This window comes from Zingiber officinale, chromosome 1B (assembly GCF_018446385.1).
Source record: "Zingiber officinale cultivar Zhangliang chromosome 1B, Zo_v1.1, whole genome shotgun sequence".
NCBI lineage: Eukaryota > Viridiplantae > Streptophyta > Magnoliopsida > Zingiberales > Zingiberaceae > Zingiber > Zingiber officinale.
Window position 1 is genome coordinate 156,634,267 of NC_055986.1, and position 17,752 is coordinate 156,652,018.

At 42.3% G+C, this 17,752-nt stretch overlaps 1 long non-coding RNA gene across 1 annotated transcript; it reads right to left on the reverse strand.

Annotated features, from left to right (window-relative positions):
- Positions 1-397: 397 nt before the first annotated feature.
- LOC122012527 lies at positions 398-643 on the reverse strand. The gene is made up of 2 exons (XR_006120264.1): positions 549-643; positions 398-447 (listed from the first exon to the last, which is right to left on the reverse strand). It is a non-coding gene; the product is annotated as an uncharacterized LOC122012527 (long non-coding RNA).
- Positions 644-17,752: the final 17,109 nt, after the last annotated feature.

Below are 17,752 nucleotides of genomic sequence, written 5' to 3' on the forward strand. Positions count from 1 at the left end.
TGTTCAAGCTTGCCACTTTTCCCTGCATCAATAATGCATTGAAACAAGGTATCACGCAACCAATCCAGGACAGTTTGCATGTCATTCGAAATTGAAAAGTAAACTTTTGTTAGCAAAAAAGACAACTTGATAACATGCACTTTGGAGGTGAGACTAGGGGAAATTATCAGGTCATTTTACACTATAATGGAATAAATCCTGGTTAGGACCTGATTAATATGGAACTAAACATGCTACACTATACAAAAAAGTAAATTTCAATAGAGGGAGAATACATATAAAAATCATACTTTTAGTTCAAAGATGGAACAAACCTGAGCACGAATAAAGCCAGAAAGAGAAAAAGTGGTATACTGGCCGGTGTACACTCCATTATCATCCAAGTGTCCAATATTGATTTGGACGGATGCGTGATCCTTGGCAGTGATTAGTCTGTTCGTAGCAGAACTAGGGGAGAAAACGAAAGTTGGAAAAAACATCACAATAATCAACATAATCGATCAATATATCCATGCTACAGAAGATCTAATTACTAATAAGATAATCACCATTTTCTAAGGATATAAAGATTCATCATTTCACCCGCTTCGTTCTGCATCTTGAAAGTGATATCGCTTCCCTAGATTCACAAATATGTGACCAAATCACCTGATAACACAATAAAAACAATTAGGGAAAAATATTTGACTAAATCACCTTATAATAAACATAGCCTTCAAGCACATAAAATACGAAAATAAAATTCAAGAAACTCACAGACATACCACTACTTTGTGGACCCATGATAGAAACTACGGCATAGGAGAATCCATGCTCTGCCAACTTCACTGACTTCATAAAGTGTTCAAGACTCGTGACATTGAATACACCATCTCCGTCAATCAGTTGGATAGAGCAACATTCATTAGCCATTTATGCTTAAAAAAAGAAGAAAACAGTAATTGATGTGAGGTCAAAAACAATCCTTTAACCGACACAATAGACATCAATTGAATTATTGCATTATGGAAGTGAAGTAATAATCCTTTAACATGACAGACATAATAGATTACTCATATCACAAGCCAATGCATATAACTTATCATACAACTATACTTATTGGTATTGATGGAGTCTATTTGTTGGTCCATTCCATTGGATTGTAGGTTATTTTCTTTGTAACGACTTGGATGCTGAGATCTCTAGTTATGGTATCATCTCCTAGAAGCCAACATGACTACATGAAAGGCAAGCAAGGTCATGGATTCTAGTGAGTACTTAGATAGCTTGAACCTTCCTAAAGTATCATCTCTAGTTATGGTACAATCGTTTTTCAGAAACTTAAGGGGAAGTTGTTGATGTAGTTGTACTTGAGTTGGACTCATTTTAATGTGTTAGTAAAATGTATGACGTTATGTTTAAGTTGGACAAAACCTCTATATCTTGAAGCTTTAATCCATACAACAAACTTTAATGAGAAAAGTAAATGACCAAATTAAAGATAAAAATATGTTATAGCTACATGCGCAAAAGGCAAAAATAACATATTCTGATGCATAAAGCAGTTATTGGGCTGCGCGAGTAATCCAATAAAGCATCAGGCTGAAGACATTCAGAACATAAAAATAGGGGAACTTAAAGAACAGTGATTATTGGGCTATCAGATCAAATACCAAACTAAAGCATCAGGCTGAAGACATTCAGAACATAAAAATAAGGGAACTTAAAGAACAGTGATTCCTATTTCAGAAATTCAGATATCATTTATTTGTGACACCCAAGAAATGTTGCAAGTATTCTGCAAACAAATCGAAGTAACATCAACCTTAAGTTTAGCATGGAAAACTTTTGATCGGGTTAAGTAGACATTACTGTCCTGTCTGAAAGGATCTCTTACTTCCAAAGGCAAGTAATTATCCTACAATAGTAGAAAACACAAGAGGAGAAAACTAAGTAATCTCAAGACAAAAGCAAGATGGATAAGTGAAGTATCAGATAACATAAAGAAGTAGCACCAGGGTTGCAATATCATCAACGCAACCATTGGTGTCGACTTATCACACCTCAGTACGTAGCTCATCGGTTGTCCCAAAGCCAACCACATATCCCTCAAAAGGTCCACCATAGTCCATCTAAGGAGCCTCCTTCATCCATGGATTGACGCAGTAAATCAGCTTCGACTTTGTAAAAATAACCTCTCCGCCTTTCCCTTACAACACCTCCTTCGAATCAGAAATTAAAAAAAAAAAGGAAAACTTTTTCCAATCTGGAGTGCATTCCCACCATCGAACTGCATTTCGATCCCGCACAAATGAAAAAATAATAATAAATACAAGAATCATATGAAGGCGTAAAGAAGTTCACCCCTAGTACAGCAAAGAATACCAGCGCATGGCCCGTTGGTCGGGATCAAACCCAAAAAGCAAGGAAACCTAGCATCAAACTCAAGCTCTCCTAAATACCATCAATTCTCCTTACTTCAGGCACTAGCTTCCTTGGTCGGGATGCATCGTAGGGCTCAGTACTCGAAAAACATGGATATGCGAGAGAACTGGGAATCGACTCCGCGGAACGCTAGTCGGAAATGTCTTCGACGAAGGAATCAGATCTATGGGCGATGACAAGCTGATTATTGGGCTGCGCGAGTAATCCATCTTTGCCCTGCAGGGAAGCGTCGCCCTCGCGGTCAGTGACGACTGGGAGGAGGATTTGTAGAAGTAGTGATTATTGGGCAGCACAGCTTGGAAAGGAATGGAGAAGGGGCGACGGGTTTAGGGCTTGGAGAGGAAAGGAGAAGGGGCGACAGGTTTAGGGCTTGGAGAGGAAAGGAGAAGGGGCGGTGGGTTTAGGGCTTGGAGAGGAAAGGAGAAAGAAAAATGTGAAGTAGATGAAGAGATCGTAAAGGAGGGGGAATGCGGCGGTAAAAACATTTCGAGGAGAGGGAAAGAAAAAACGCGGCGGCAAAAAATGGTGAAAGGGAAAAACGGTGAAGGGAAAAAATAATGGTATTCAACAACACTTAATAGACAACGGTTTTTAAAAACTGTTGTTGTAATCCCAAAAAATAGTGTACATAGACAACAATTTTCAAAAACTGTTGTCGTACCCTTTAAAAACCGTTGTTGTATCCCCAAAAAAACATAAATAGACAACGGTTTTTAAAAACCGTTGTCATAGGCCAAAAAAATTACTAAACGACAACAGTTTTTGTTAAAACCGTTGTTAAAAGGTAAAAAGACAACGGTTTGGTATAAAACCGTTGTCGTTTGAATGTTGTTGAATGACATTTTTCTTGTAGTGTAATGGCAAATGGTTCTCCTAATTGCCTCCAAAATCCAATACACATGACCTCAGTAAGTCCTCTAGAGTCTGAATGGTCCGCTGTAACTGTCCATCTATCTGCGGATGGAAAGCTGTACTGAAACAGAGCTGAGTGCCCAAGGCTTGCTGTAGACTCTGTCAGAAACAAGATGTGAATCGGGGGCCTCTATCCGAAATAATAGTCAAAGGGACACCATGTAATCTGATGATCTCTCGGTAATACAGATATGCCAATCGATCAGGGAATCAGTCTTCCGAATCGCTAAGAAGTGCGTGGATTTGGTTAATCGATCAACGATTACCCAAATCGCGTCATGACCTCGTCGTGTCCTCGGTAAACCCACCACAAAGTCCATGGTAATGTGTTCCCATTTCCACTCAGGAATAGGAATCCGCTGAAGTAATCCTGCAGGTCTTTGGTGCTCGGCCTTCACCTGCTGACAAACAAGACATTTCGCTACAAATTCTATGATGTCTTTCTTCATACCATTCCACCAGTAGGAACGCCTCAAATCTCGATACATGCAGGTCTTGCCTGGGTGGATCATAAATCGAGAGCGATGAGCCTCCTGATATAGCTCCTGTAAGACCGGGTGAGACTGAAGTACGCATAATCTGCCTCAGAAGTATATAATACCCTCCTCATCTCGTGTAAACTCGGTCTGCTGCCCGAAAGCTATCTGACTGCCAATAAACTGCAAATGCTGATCACCGGCCTAAGCCTCTCGGATCCTCGTCTTGATCGACGACTGAGCAACCATGGTAACCAGAATACCCTGCTCTATCTGTTCTTGCTCCTAAAGGCCCAACTCGGAGAAATCCTGAACCAAGTCTGTGACTGAAACTCGGTGGTAAGCCAATGTCTCTCTGGACTTCCTGCTGAGTGCATCGGCAACCACATTAGCTTTCCCAGGGTGGTAGCTAATGGTACAATCGTAATCCTTCAGGAACTCCATCCATCTCCTCTGTCGGAGATTAAGTTTCTTCTGGATGAAGATATATTTGAGACTCTTATGATCCATAAGACTCTCAAAGGTAATGTCGTACAGGTGATGCCACCAAATCTTCAGAGCAAATATAATAGCGGCTAACTCTAGATCATAAACTAGGTAGTTCTTCTCATGCTCCTTCAACTCTCGAGAAGCATAGGAGACTACTCTGCCGTGCTGCATCAGAACAGCGCCCAAACCCTGAAGAGACGCGTCGGTGTAGAGCACGAATCTATCCTCTCCGGAAGGTAAAACCAAAACCGGAGCCGACACTAATCTCAGCTTCAGCTCCTGGAAGCTGATCTCGCAATCTTTGATCCAAGTAAACTTCATGCCTTTCCTGGTAAGGCGTGTCAGAGACATAGCAATCCGAGAGAAACCCTCGACGAACCGTCTATAATATCCTGCTAGTCCCAGAATACTACGGATCTCTTGAACTGATTTTGGCTGCTCCCAACTGGTGACTGTTGGAGTAATCCCAATGGTCTGTGTGACCATGTATTTTGGTGTTTGGGCAAAGGGTTTAAGTTAGGTTCACCCCTGTATTTGATATGTGTACTTGAGTTATGCAGGACTGCAGGATACACATGTGACTCAGGTTGATGGCTTTGGGTCTGGTGAAGGATGACATTGGGGATGAGCCGCGGACTTGTATGCATCTGAGGGACCGTGGACAAGGCAGCGAGGACAAGGGCCGAGGGAAGTGACTTCGAGGCATACATGAAGGATGACATTGGGGATGAGCCACGGGCTTGTATGCATCCGAGGGACGAGAGCCAAAGGAAGTAGCCTTGAAGACAAGAAGTCAAGGCTGTAAGAAAGTGTCAAGTGAGTCGTAAGGGTGAGGGTCCGAGTGCTAAGAGAATGTACTCGGGTACCAGTTGATTGCTGGTTTCACCAGTCGACTGGTGCAGTCGACTGGCAGTGAACAGAATGTTTCTGTTTGCTTGGTCAGTGTGGAGCAATCGACTGCTAGTTTTAGCAGTCGATTGATATCGAGCCATTGGGATGTAACAGTCGAATTTTCACAGACGACAGTCGACTGCATGTTTTGGCAGTCGACTGGTAGGCGGGGTTTTCAACCCACGACCTATATAACCAAGGCTTGGAAGCTTAGTTATCCCTGACGAAATTAGTGGTGGTAAACCCTAATTAGTAGTCTAGTAGTCTCAAGAGTCTTGGTTGGTGTTGTGGTGAGGTTTCTCCACCCACAAGGAGCGACTTGAGATAGCCGGAGTTTGCCAGGGGCTAATCCATCGATGGATCGGGATCGTCCACCTCAAGGACATGTCGTGGAGTAGGAGCCCTAATCTCCGAACCACGTTAAACAAGCGTGTTAGCGATTTGCATTTTCTTTCTTAGTTTTAGTCTTTAGCTTGTTTGTTGTTTGTATTTCTGCTACGCAATCTAATAAGTGTAGGAAGCAAGGATTTGGGGGTGTCGTCTATCCAACCCCCCCTTCAAGCCGGCCACCGATCCCGTACAAGTGGTATCAGAGCGAGGTTGCACTTCACCGGACTAATCGCCGAGAAGAGCAAATACAAGAAGATGACCGGCTTGATTATACCATCGAAGTTTGAAGGAGGAGGCTTATGGGACATCACCTATTGGATGATGAAGATGGAGGTCTTATTTGACATGGATTGGGATACCATGATGGTGATCAAGGAACCTTTCGAAGTCCCGAAAGACAAGAAAAGGAAGAAGCTTCGACCACGATATTGGACGGAGGAGCAAACCTCAAGATTGGAGGCAAACAATAAGGTAATATGAATTTTAATTAATATGTTGTCTTCTAATGTGATGAGGTGTGTAGGTGAGTATGAGAATGCTCACAATTTATGGAGCAAGATAAAGAAGGTTCAATTGGAAGAACTCATGCCTAGACACGAAGAGGAAAAATCCGAAGAAAAGGATGAAGTGGTCCAAGAGGAGCAAACGGAAGTTGAGCCATACTCAACATCCGAGGAAGAGAAGGATGAAGAAAGGCCATCCACAAGTTTGGATGAGGAAGATGAAACATCATCAACATCCTCAAGGGTTGAAGAAGAATCCAAGACGGATGAAGAAGAGGTCTTGGAGGTCAACCTAGTGAACACCTCCACCAAAGCAAAGTCAAAAGATCACATTGTGTGCCTCAGGTGCAATGAAAAGGGACACTACAAGAGTAGATGCCCATTAGGTAAGAAAGAGGTAACTCTTAAACCCATTCAAGTTAATTTAAATACTAACAAGGGTTGCAGGAATGAAGAAGCCCAAAGGAAGAGATTGCGCATTGTGTGCTTCATGTGTGGGGAGAAGGGACACTACCGCACAAAATGCCCTAGGAAGGGAGAGATCAAGAAGTTGGAACAATTGAAGAAATGGGAGAAGAAGAAGAAGAGCTCAAGTCAAGGGGGAGCTTCAAGGGTAAGAGAGGTATACCCTAATTTGAAATGCAATTCAATTTTTATTCCTCCTTGCATGCTAGGAAAAATAATGTTAAACATTATATGTCAATGCAAAATTTTGAATTTAAATATCATGATAGGAATAGGGTAAGTGTAGATCAAAACCCTAGGAGACCAATACATGATAAATCTAGAAACGGTAGACCTAAGGAGACCCAAGGCATTAATCCCAAGAAGGGGAGACATATGCCGAGAAAAATGGATAGGTCTAGGAATGTCCAATGTGGACAAGTCAATTCTAGGGTTAGGAACCTAGAAAGGGAAAATCAAGCTTTGAAGGCAAAGCTTGATAAATTGGAAAAACCCCTAGAAAGATTCAATGTTGGATCTAAGGGTTTAGGTATGGTGTTGGGTAGCCAAATATCTAACAATGATAGATCGGGTCTAGGATACCAATCTAGTGTTTCCAAGGCTAAGGAAAAGTCTTATTCTAGGGTTGCATATGACTATAGCAAGGAGAAGTCAATAAATGGCAAGAGAAAGCCATTTAAAGGTAAGGTTAAGTTAACCAAGGACAAGGAGTCTAAGGTTAAAAAGGTTAGGTTTGTAGGCCAGGTGTCACCGGAGGTGCACCGATGTGGCCTAGCCATTGTAGATGAGTCACCTAGGGAGATGGCTAAGGCTAAGGCTAAGGGCTCTAGGGGGAGCTCAAAGAGTAAATTTGGGACCCATGGCCAATGGATCTCAAGTGGGTACTACTTGGGAGTTTAGGTTGGGTCATGAAATGTGCCAAGTGATTTGGAGACGGACTTGAGTCTCAAACCTAGGGTTTTGGCACAATTGGGTTGTGTTTCATGCAAGAAATATGACAATTAGGGTCATATGGCATGAAAATTAGTTTTGAATGTATAGATGTCATATAAACCAATGCTAGGGATGCATTGTGGGTTAGTATGGGCAAATACATCAAGGGGAAGCCAAAACTAGGACTTTAGGTCAAGGTTCAATTGAACTATTTAGCTAGTTTTGGGTTTTGTGTCAATCTTGGGATTGGTGATAGATACATTTTTGAATGTATTTTTTCTAAGTAGACATGGGTAAAACAGACCTCTCCATAAAATTTGGGAACTTTTGGATGTCTGTGGAATTATTGGTGCATTTCTGGAATTGGGTTCAGAATGTTGAAAAGGGTTGAAACAACGTACCAGTCGACTGGTACAGTTACCAGTCGACTGGTAATAGTGAAAATCGAGCACAGAATGGTTCTGTGTGTTGTTTTGATAAGGGCAGTCGACTGGGGCAGTCGACTGATACCAGTCTGAAAGTGTTTTCAGCACTGGATTTTGACCGGGAAAGCTCGTATAGATGTATGAGATCCATGAGGAATAAATACATGAGTTTAGGGTTAATTGGATGATAAGTTTTCAACAATTGGGATATTGTTCGAAAGCTTTTTGGATGTTAGGTAAAGGGGGAGAAGTAAGGTTTAGTTGGGAAAACCTTAGTGTCTTTGCATAAGGGGAGCCTTGGGATAGGTTCTTAAAAATCCCTATGGGAAAATTCCTAGCTCAATGGGGAGCATAGGTATAGGGGGAGCCTTGGGATAGGTTCCAATGCATGTTTGCATTTTTATTTCGGCGGTGTAAGTCCAATTGTGTAGCCTTGACATCGTAAGTCCAAGTGTGTAGCCTTGGCATCGTAAGTCCATTCGGCGGAGTAAGTCAAAGTGTGTAGCCTTGGCATCGTAAGTCCATTGTTTTTAGCATATTGTTTTGCTATTATGGTTTCCCTAACTTAAATGTATTGCCAAACATCAGAAAGGGAGAGATTGTTGGAGCAATCCCAATGGTACGTGTGACCATGTGTTTTGGTGTTTGGGCAAAGGGTTTAAGTTAGGTTCACCCTTGTATTTGATATGTGTACTTGAGTTATGCAGGACTGCAGGATACACATGTGACTCAGGTTGATGGCTTTGGGTCCGGTGAAGGATGGTATTGGGGACGAGCCGCGGGTTTGTATGCATCTGAGGGATCGTGGACAAGACAGCGAGGACAAGGGTCGAGGGAAGCGACTTCAAGGCATACACGAATGATGGCATTGGGGACGAGCCGCGGGCTTGTATGCATCAGAGGGACGAGAGCCAAAGGAAGTAGGCTTGAAGGCAAGAGGTCAATACTACAAGGAAGCGTCAAGTGAGTCGTAAGGGTGAGGGTCCGAGTGCTGAGAGAATGTACTCAGGTAATAGTCGACTACTGGTTTCACCAGTCGACTGGCTCAGTCGACTGGAAGCGAACAGAATGTTTCTGTTCGCTCAGTCAGTGTGGAGCAGTCGACTGCTAGGCGGGATTTTCACAGAGGGCAGTCGACTGCATGTTTTGGCAGTCGACTGGTAGACAGAGTTTTCAACCCACGGCCTATATAACCAAGGCTTAAAAGCTTGGTTATCCCTGACGAAATTAATGGTGGTAAACCCTAATTAGTAGTCTTCTAGTCTCAAGAGTTTTGGTTGGTGTTGTGGTGAGGTTTCTCCACCCACAAGGAGTGACTTGAGATAGCCGGAGTTTGCCGGGGGCTAATCCACCGACAGATCAGGATCGTCCACCTCAAGGACATGCAATGGAGTAGGAGCCCTAATATCTGAACCACGTTAAATGAATGTGTTAGCGGTTTGCATTTTCTTTCTTAGTTTTAGTCTTTAGCTTGTTTGTTGTTTGTATTTCCGCTGCGCAAGCTAATAAGTGTAGGAAGCAAGGATTTGGGGGTGTCGTCTATCCAACCCCCCTTTAAGCCAGCCACCAATCCCCTATAGTGACAGACTCGATCTTCTGAGGGTCTACTGAAATACCTCTGCTCGAGACCACGTGTCCCAGAAAACCGATTGAGGAAAGCCAGAAAGCACACTTGCTGAACTTTGCGTACAACTGATGTCGTCGAAGAGTCTCCAAGACTGTGTGAAGATGATGCGCTTGTTCCTCCTCGAAACACGAGTAGACCAATATGTCATCGATGAAAATGATAACAAACTGATCAAGATACTCCAAGAAGACGTCGTTCATCAAATCCATAAATACCGCTAGAGCATTGGTAAGCCCAAAATGCATTACCAAAAACTCATAATGGCCGTATCTGGTACAGAATGTTGTCTTCTGAATATCAGATTCTCTGACTCTCATCTGATGATATCTAGATTGTAGATCAATCTTAGAATACACTGATGTACCTCTGAGCTGATCAAACATATCTTCGATCCGCGATAAAGGGTACTTATTTCTGACGGTCACTGCATTTAGCTGTCTGTAGTCAATGCACAACCTTAGTGTACCATCCTTTTCCTTGACAAATAATACCGGAGAACCCCATGGAGAAGCACTAGGACGTATAAATCCCCTTTCCAAAAGCTCCTGGAGTTGAACCTTCAGTTAGTTCAACTCTTTTAGTGTCATACGGTAAGGAGCTTTCGATGTCGACGCGATTCCCGAAATCAACTCAATAGCAAACTCCACTTGCCTTCTGGGAGGCAAAGCTGGTAACTCCTCTGGAAATACATTCGGATACTCTCGGACTACTGGAACGTCGGAGAGTTGAGAACTACTATCATCTTCAGTATGAATCAAGGATAACAGAAAACCCTGACAGCCATGTGACAGTAGTTTCTAAGCCTGAATCACCGAAATGGTCGATATGCCGTCGTCTTTGATGCCAGTGAAATCCCACGAGGGTTGGTTCAGAGGCCGAAATGTGACCACCCTTATCTAGCAATCAACAGTGGCATAATATGTTGACAAATAGTCCATGCCAAGAATAATATCAAAGTCGACAATTTTCAATACTAAAAGATCTACCGTAAGTATAATGTTGTCAAAATCTAACGGGCAACCTCTGACCTCCTGAGTGACATCCAAGGTATCACCGGACAGTAGAGAGATAGTCAGTAGCTGCGATCTGAGAGTGGGTAATCTACCAATCTCCCACATAAAAGTACGGGATATAAAAGAATGCGAGCTACCAGTATCTATCAGCATATCAGCGGATAATGCATAAAGTAAAACTATACCACGGGAAACGGATCCGTCGACCCGCTGTGCATCCTCTCTGGTAATTGCATGAATACGTCCAGTCTCTGGTGGTGGAGGAGGTGGTAGTGCTGCCAAAGGCTGCTGCGCTTGAGTCTGAGCTTGCCACTTTGACGGTGTCGGGTACTGAGCCAGAGATTGATAGGTAGGCTGAGACTGATACTGGACCGACGGTTGGGGCGATGACTGGTACTGGACCAGTGGCTGGGGTTGTAGATACTGGACTAAGGGCTGAGGCTACAGCTGATACGGGGGTCCCACAACAGAACTCTGTGGTACCATGAGGGCATTGGAGTACTCCTGTCCGAGCATGCCGAATGCTACTGCTGCAGGGGGAGCTGTCCTCTGCTGACGATGTGAGGAATGAGCTCTGTGCCCTCCTCGCCGAGTCCCTGTCTGACTGAGCTAAACTCCATGACCAAAAACTCCGGAAGCAATATGCTGAGCCTTCACCGAACAATCTCGGCTCATGTGCCCAGGCAGTTTGCAATAATAGCAAACTGACTGCCCCAAGGTGCAGGCTGATGTGGTGTGCTCTCTGGATCCACACCGGGCGCAGTGGATGTCACTGGCGGTTTGTTTCCGGGTCTGCTGAGGTGGCCAAAAACATCCTGATGAAGACCACCTCGACTTCTGTGGCTGACCAGAAGCCCCAGAAGTACCCTGACCTGGCCGACTGCGACCATTCTGCTGCTGTCCAGTCGCTTGTACCTGCTGGATCTGCCCTGATGTCTGACCCGTCTGCTTCCTTTTCTTGTCCAGATACGCTCTCTGGTGAGCTGACTCTATCATCAGGGCTCTATCCAATGTCTCTATGTAAGATGAGTTCCCAAAGCCGGCAAACTTTACATGCAGATGTCCATCTAATCCCTGAATAAACTACTGCATACGGGAACTGTCCTCAACAACTAGTTCTGGACAAAATCTGGCCAACCGATTAAACTCAGCATTGTACTCTGTCACCAATCAGTTGTTCTGTTGCAGACTCATAAAATCCTGACGGTGAGTCATCTAATAGGCCCGTGGAAAGTAACGGCTCTCAAAAGCCACACTGAATCTGGCCTGAGTGATGTTTTGCTCGCCTATGACGGAACGCTGCGTAACCCACCAGGTGTCGGCCTCATCCCGTTAATGGAAAGCAGCCAGCTCCGCTTTCTCCCACTCAGAACAAGCCATGTAGAAGAAGTTCCGCTCCATGGTCTCTAACCAGGACTGGGCCACACTCAGATCAGTCTCTCCTCGGAAGAGTGTGAATCGACTCTTCATCGATTCTGCCAATGCTGGGGTCCGAGCTCGTGCCATGACAATATCTGTGAGGTGGGTAGGGACGGCTGCTGGAATTGGCAGAACCACCGGAGCTAGTGCTACAGGTAGTACCGCTGGATAGACCAGGGGAGGTACTCCCGGTGCTGCTGCATAAATTGGGGCATATACCACTGGTGGTACTGCAGAGTCGAGATGGGTGGCCGCGGCTGGAGGTACGGTAGGTGGTGGTACCATAAATGGAGCAACCGGTACCGCTGGTGCGGGTGCTGGGTACACTGTAGGCACTAGGGGCATGGGTGTTGCTGGTGCCGGGTACGCCGCAGGCTCTGCTGGTAGAGGTATCAGGTTTGCCACGTGTGGTACAGTGTGTACGGTATGGGTGGGTACCTCCAACGAAGCCACCGGAGTCTGAGAGCCCGACGCACCCGCAGTATCTTGAGTCTATCCCTGACCGACAGGCTTAACCCTAGTAGGGATCTCTGGCGAGTCCGTTGCCAGAGATTCCAAAGTCCTCTTACGTGGCTGTCCAGCACCACGTCTCGCAGCTACTCGTGTAGATCTCCTCATATCTGTTAAGTTATATCACAGATATTACTACAAGTAACAAAAATTATAAAGTTACTTTTTTACCTATTTGTCGTCTGGAGATGTTCCGTCGCTGTCCAATCCCCAAATATGACCTCAAAATTCCGGACGAGAAAATCGACGGAAACCTGTACAAATCCGAAAATAAGTACCCAAGTTTACTGGCAACCTGGGCTAACCCTAAAATCCTGAACACCAAAAGTAGGTATCGTAACCCGCTTTGATACCAATAAATTGGCATCAGATTAATCTCAAAAATCCGTAACACGAAAAACAAATAAGTATCACCTAACACGAAAAACAAACAAGTATCACCTAACCTAGCTCTGATACCAAATAAATTGGTATCAGATTAACACGCAAAACCAAAATACGAAAACCAAGCATCAGAAAACTTGGCTCTGATACCAAATAAATTGTCATGCCCTGGAAGAGTCCCTGCCAGAAGAAATTTCGACAGCATCTCCCCTGTACGGGTGACAATCTGAAACTTTCTACATCCATCTAAATACCTCGGCCAACACGGCTGGAACAATATATATATATAAACAATCAATCACCACGCAGTTTAATAGTAAAACTAAACAAATGCAACGAATAGAAACCAAGTCAAAAATCCTACTCAACTACACCCATAAAGCTCAAAACCGATATCCTACTCCACTACACTCATAAAACTCAAATCATATTCCTACTCAACTACACCTATAAAACACAAAACTCAACGACGCACATAAAATCAACTAACCTCTTCTGTCGTCCCGGTAGACATGTAGCAGAACATATCCAAATCAAACTCATCGACAATAAAGATAACACAATATCCAGGTGTCAAAACAAGAACAAGTCTAAAAAGTACAATAAGAAAACCCAAGGGATAAAACACATCCTCACGATCTGCAGGGGACTAGCGACTGGAACTCCTCTGGACAACCTCAACCTGGAAATAGTAAATATCCACGAGGTGAGTCAACTCCTCAGCGAGTAATATTGACATGCATAGTAAGAAAATAACAACTAACACTAATCATGCCTACAGTCTCCTAATATAAGAATGATAAATGCAACTGCAATAAATAGGAGAAAACTGTACTAACCAGGACCTGGTGTATGGATAATCAACCGAGAATTATAGGAATCCTGTATGCATGTCAAACAAATGTATCCATCCAATATGCAGCATACAAGTGCAGCAAACACAAGCAATAAATGCATTAATGCATATGATGCCAATGACATGTCCTGGTTACCCCTACTCTCTAGTCAGCTGTCTCATACACGATGGTGAGACCGAGTGGGTAGGGTTGTGACAACCGTGCACTCTGCCATTACTGCTCCTGATGAGTGACCGAATGGATGCTGTCAGAGTACACCTATTCTCCTATCCCAAATCATAAGTGGGGGAGCTCAATGCTCTCATCTCCCTGAGCAAGTCCAGAGGAGGGATCTCTATCCTGCTACAACGCTGTGTCACACTACCCATAAGTGGACCAACGGAGCCCTTGACAGAGCAACCTGCTACAACACACCCTGCCTGATAAGAACCACTAACCCATGAGTGGTTGTGTGTGCAGATCCATGTAACTGGTGATGTGCTCAACAATAATGGAGATGACTATCGCGCAGCATGCAATCATGCGAGATGATGCATGACACTAAGCATGGAAGTTTTGACCATATCTACCTCCATAAAATATGTACCAAAAATATACATGGATCATATCAAAAGATCTAGGTACACAGGTCAGATATGGTATCAAATAAGTCTGGTATATCCTATGGCATGGTATGTCATTACCTTTATGATCATAAGTAATTTGAAGGTATAAACATGAATGCAAACAGTAAACAATCAAGCATGCACAGGTAATGGATAATGACATACCGATGCAGATACAAAACATAATTATTACTATTTGTTAAAAACTACTATGCACATCAAATGACAAATCTAAAAGATAAGTCAAGGTACCCACCTCCAATAGAAAGGATTGTATCCGATCCAAATCTGACGTCGAGATACTCGTCTCGCGTCAAAGTCTTGTGTCATCAACATAAATATATTTTATTTAGCTACAATTCTTATAAATAGCTAAATAAAATCTCTAACCCTAAATTATTCCAAATTTCCATTTTAAGTGTAACTACAGCAAGAATAAAATTCCTCCTCTAGTCAAATCCAAATAGTTATCCCTTCTAAAACTCACCAAGATATAGGGATCCCTCAGTTAGTCGATGTGCGGAGGTACACGCTGTGATACCACTATCCAACATGGTTAAATGCCCGAATATTAGCACTTCATCACTGCATTACCTATTTTAGAGACTAGGGTTGTCTGCTACTAGAAACAAAATCAAGCAAACCTCACAGCAGTGCTTGTTGATCCACACTAGGACTGTTGTTGCCAGCAATGGTTAATTGCTGTTGGAAGTCAAGGAAACCCACCGAACAACCCTTCCTGGAATCCTTCGCTGAACGAAATAGGAGGAGATCAAGAATCCAACCAAAATATAGAATTAGATCCCAAATTCCAACTAAGTAACCCTTACCTTCTAGATCACCGGAAATCAGAGAGAAGAACTCGACATCTGGAAACTAGGGCATAGCGTGGAGGCGGTCGTCGCTGTTCCGTGCGGCGGTGGCACTATTCCGTGCGGTAGCGAGGGATAGATCTAGGGCAGAGGTGTTTGGCCGGCTGGGAAAATCTCGGTGGCTGGCAACCGGAGATCGGCAGGGGCTCGTCTAGGACTTGCTTCTTCCGTGCAAAGGTCGACTTCGAGAAAGGGAGAGAAGGCCGACGGTGCTTTGACACAGTGTCGGCGTAGGAGAATTGGCGAGATGAAGGTCGGCGATAGGGCAGAGGGAACTAGGAGCTTCGACGTCACGGGAGTCAAAGGGGAAGGGGAAGAGGCGAGGCTTCGTGTATCCCCTTTGCCGACGGGTTTTGTATGCGAGGGGAGGAGAAACCATCGTGTGACTGTTAGGGCAGATGATCGGCGTGAGAGGAGAAGAAGGAAGGGCAGCGTCTGGGGAATGGCTCGGCACGCGGGGGGGGGGGGGGGGGAATTAAAAAGAAATATTTAAAGAAAATCAAATATTTCCTCCTTAAAATGGGGTAGCCCAAACAGGCTTTCCCGGGGCCCAGTTTTTATCCCCTTAACCGAAGTCATACGGTCTTCGAAAAATTTCTAAAAATTCCCTTATCATTATTCGCCATTTTTCGGTATTTTACATATACAAAAAATGAACTAGATATGTTGAGGAAACTAATAACTAGTTATACCTTTTGTAGCTTATAGACCTCTTAATCTTCTACTTTATTCCTCTCCTTCTCTTGAACGTCGTGTGGGCGACGATCTTCCAAGATGAAATCCACCCAAGCTTCTTCCTTTGCTTCCAAGTTTCGATCACCAATTAACCTCCAAGGGATGCTAGACAAGAGAGCTTCCTTCTCTTCTTCTTCTCCTTCAAGCAACCGACCACCAAGAGATCACCAAACTTGATGCCGCCAACCTCTAAGGAAGAAAACAAAAGGAGAAGAGAAAAGAAAGAGGGCCGAGTACAAATGGATTGGAAGAGAAGAATAGAAGATGTGTATACTCATGAGGCACCCCCTTCATCTCTTTTATAATCCTTAGTCTTGGCAAAAAAAGAAAGTTTTAAACATAAAACTTCCTTATTTTCCTTGCCAATGACTAAAAAGGAAAGTTTTAAAACAAAAAATTAAAACTTCTTTTAATGCTTGTCATGGCCGGCCTTACACATGTGCTCCAAATAAGGAAAGTTTTAAACATAAAATTAAAACTTCCTTATTTGTTTCCGGTAATAAATTTTTAATAAAAAATTTCTCTTTTAAATCCCTTGTTTATTATAAAAGGAAAATTTTATAAATTAAAATCTCTTTTTTAAAAACATGTGGATGATTAGAAAAAAGAAAAGTTTTATCAAAAAATTAAAATCTTTCTTTTAACTACAAATAAGGAAAAATATCAAACCTCTCTCTTAATCCTTTGTAGAAAGATATAAAAGGAAAGATTTTAAAATTTAAAAACTCTCTTTTAAAATCATGGCTTCCACAAAAGAAAAGATTTTAAAATTTAAAATACCCTTTCAATTAAATTAAAATTAAATTAAAATTAAACTAACTTAAAGTTAAACTAACATAAAATTAAACTAAAATTAAATTAACTTAAAATTTAAACTAAACTCAAATCAAATCAACTTAAGATAAAAATTAATCATCTCACAATCACCCATAGGTATAACATGATTGACAATCTAGACTGTGTGAGATGGAAAATTAAGGAGCTAGATTCAATCAAACTATCTTTTAATCTATCAAAATTGGATCCAAATCAAATACTTTATGTGTAGGAACATAATGATTTGGACCAATGGATGTTGGATAGTGGATGCTCTAGACATATGACTGGAGACAAACTGAAATTTACTAAACTAAAACTCAAGAACTTAAGGTCGGTTGTACTTGGCAATGACAAGAAACTTAAAGTAATCAGAACAAGTAATATCGAATTGAGTTTCAATTTTTTTATTCAAAAAGTAATATTAGTTGATAAATTTAACTTTAACTTACTTAGCATAAATCAACTATGTGACTTTGGTTATTTAGTTACCTTTTCCAATTCTGAGTGTGTAATTAAAAATGTTGACTACCCAAATATTACACTGAAGGGAATTAAAAAAAATAATATTTACGCAATTGACTTACCAACCTCCTCACTAAAGTTTCTACTGACACAATAAGAGGAAACTAAGTTGTGGCACAGAAGACTGGTGACACTCATATCAGACTCATTTAAAAAATGAGTCAAAATGACTTAGTTAGTGGTTTACCCAAATTAAAAAACTTACAAAAATTTAATTTGTAATGCTTGTCAACAAGGTAAACAAACTAAGTCAACCCACAAACCAACAAACTTAAATCAAACCAACTTAATACTTGAACTCCTACATTTAGACCTATTTGATTCACATAGACCAAATCACTAAGCAGAAACCAATACTGTTTGGTAATAATTGATGATTACTCAAGATTTACTTGGGTAAAATTTCTAAAATCCAAAGATGAAACTTTTGAAATCTTTAATAATTTTTATAAATTAATAGAAAATGAAAAAGATAACAAAA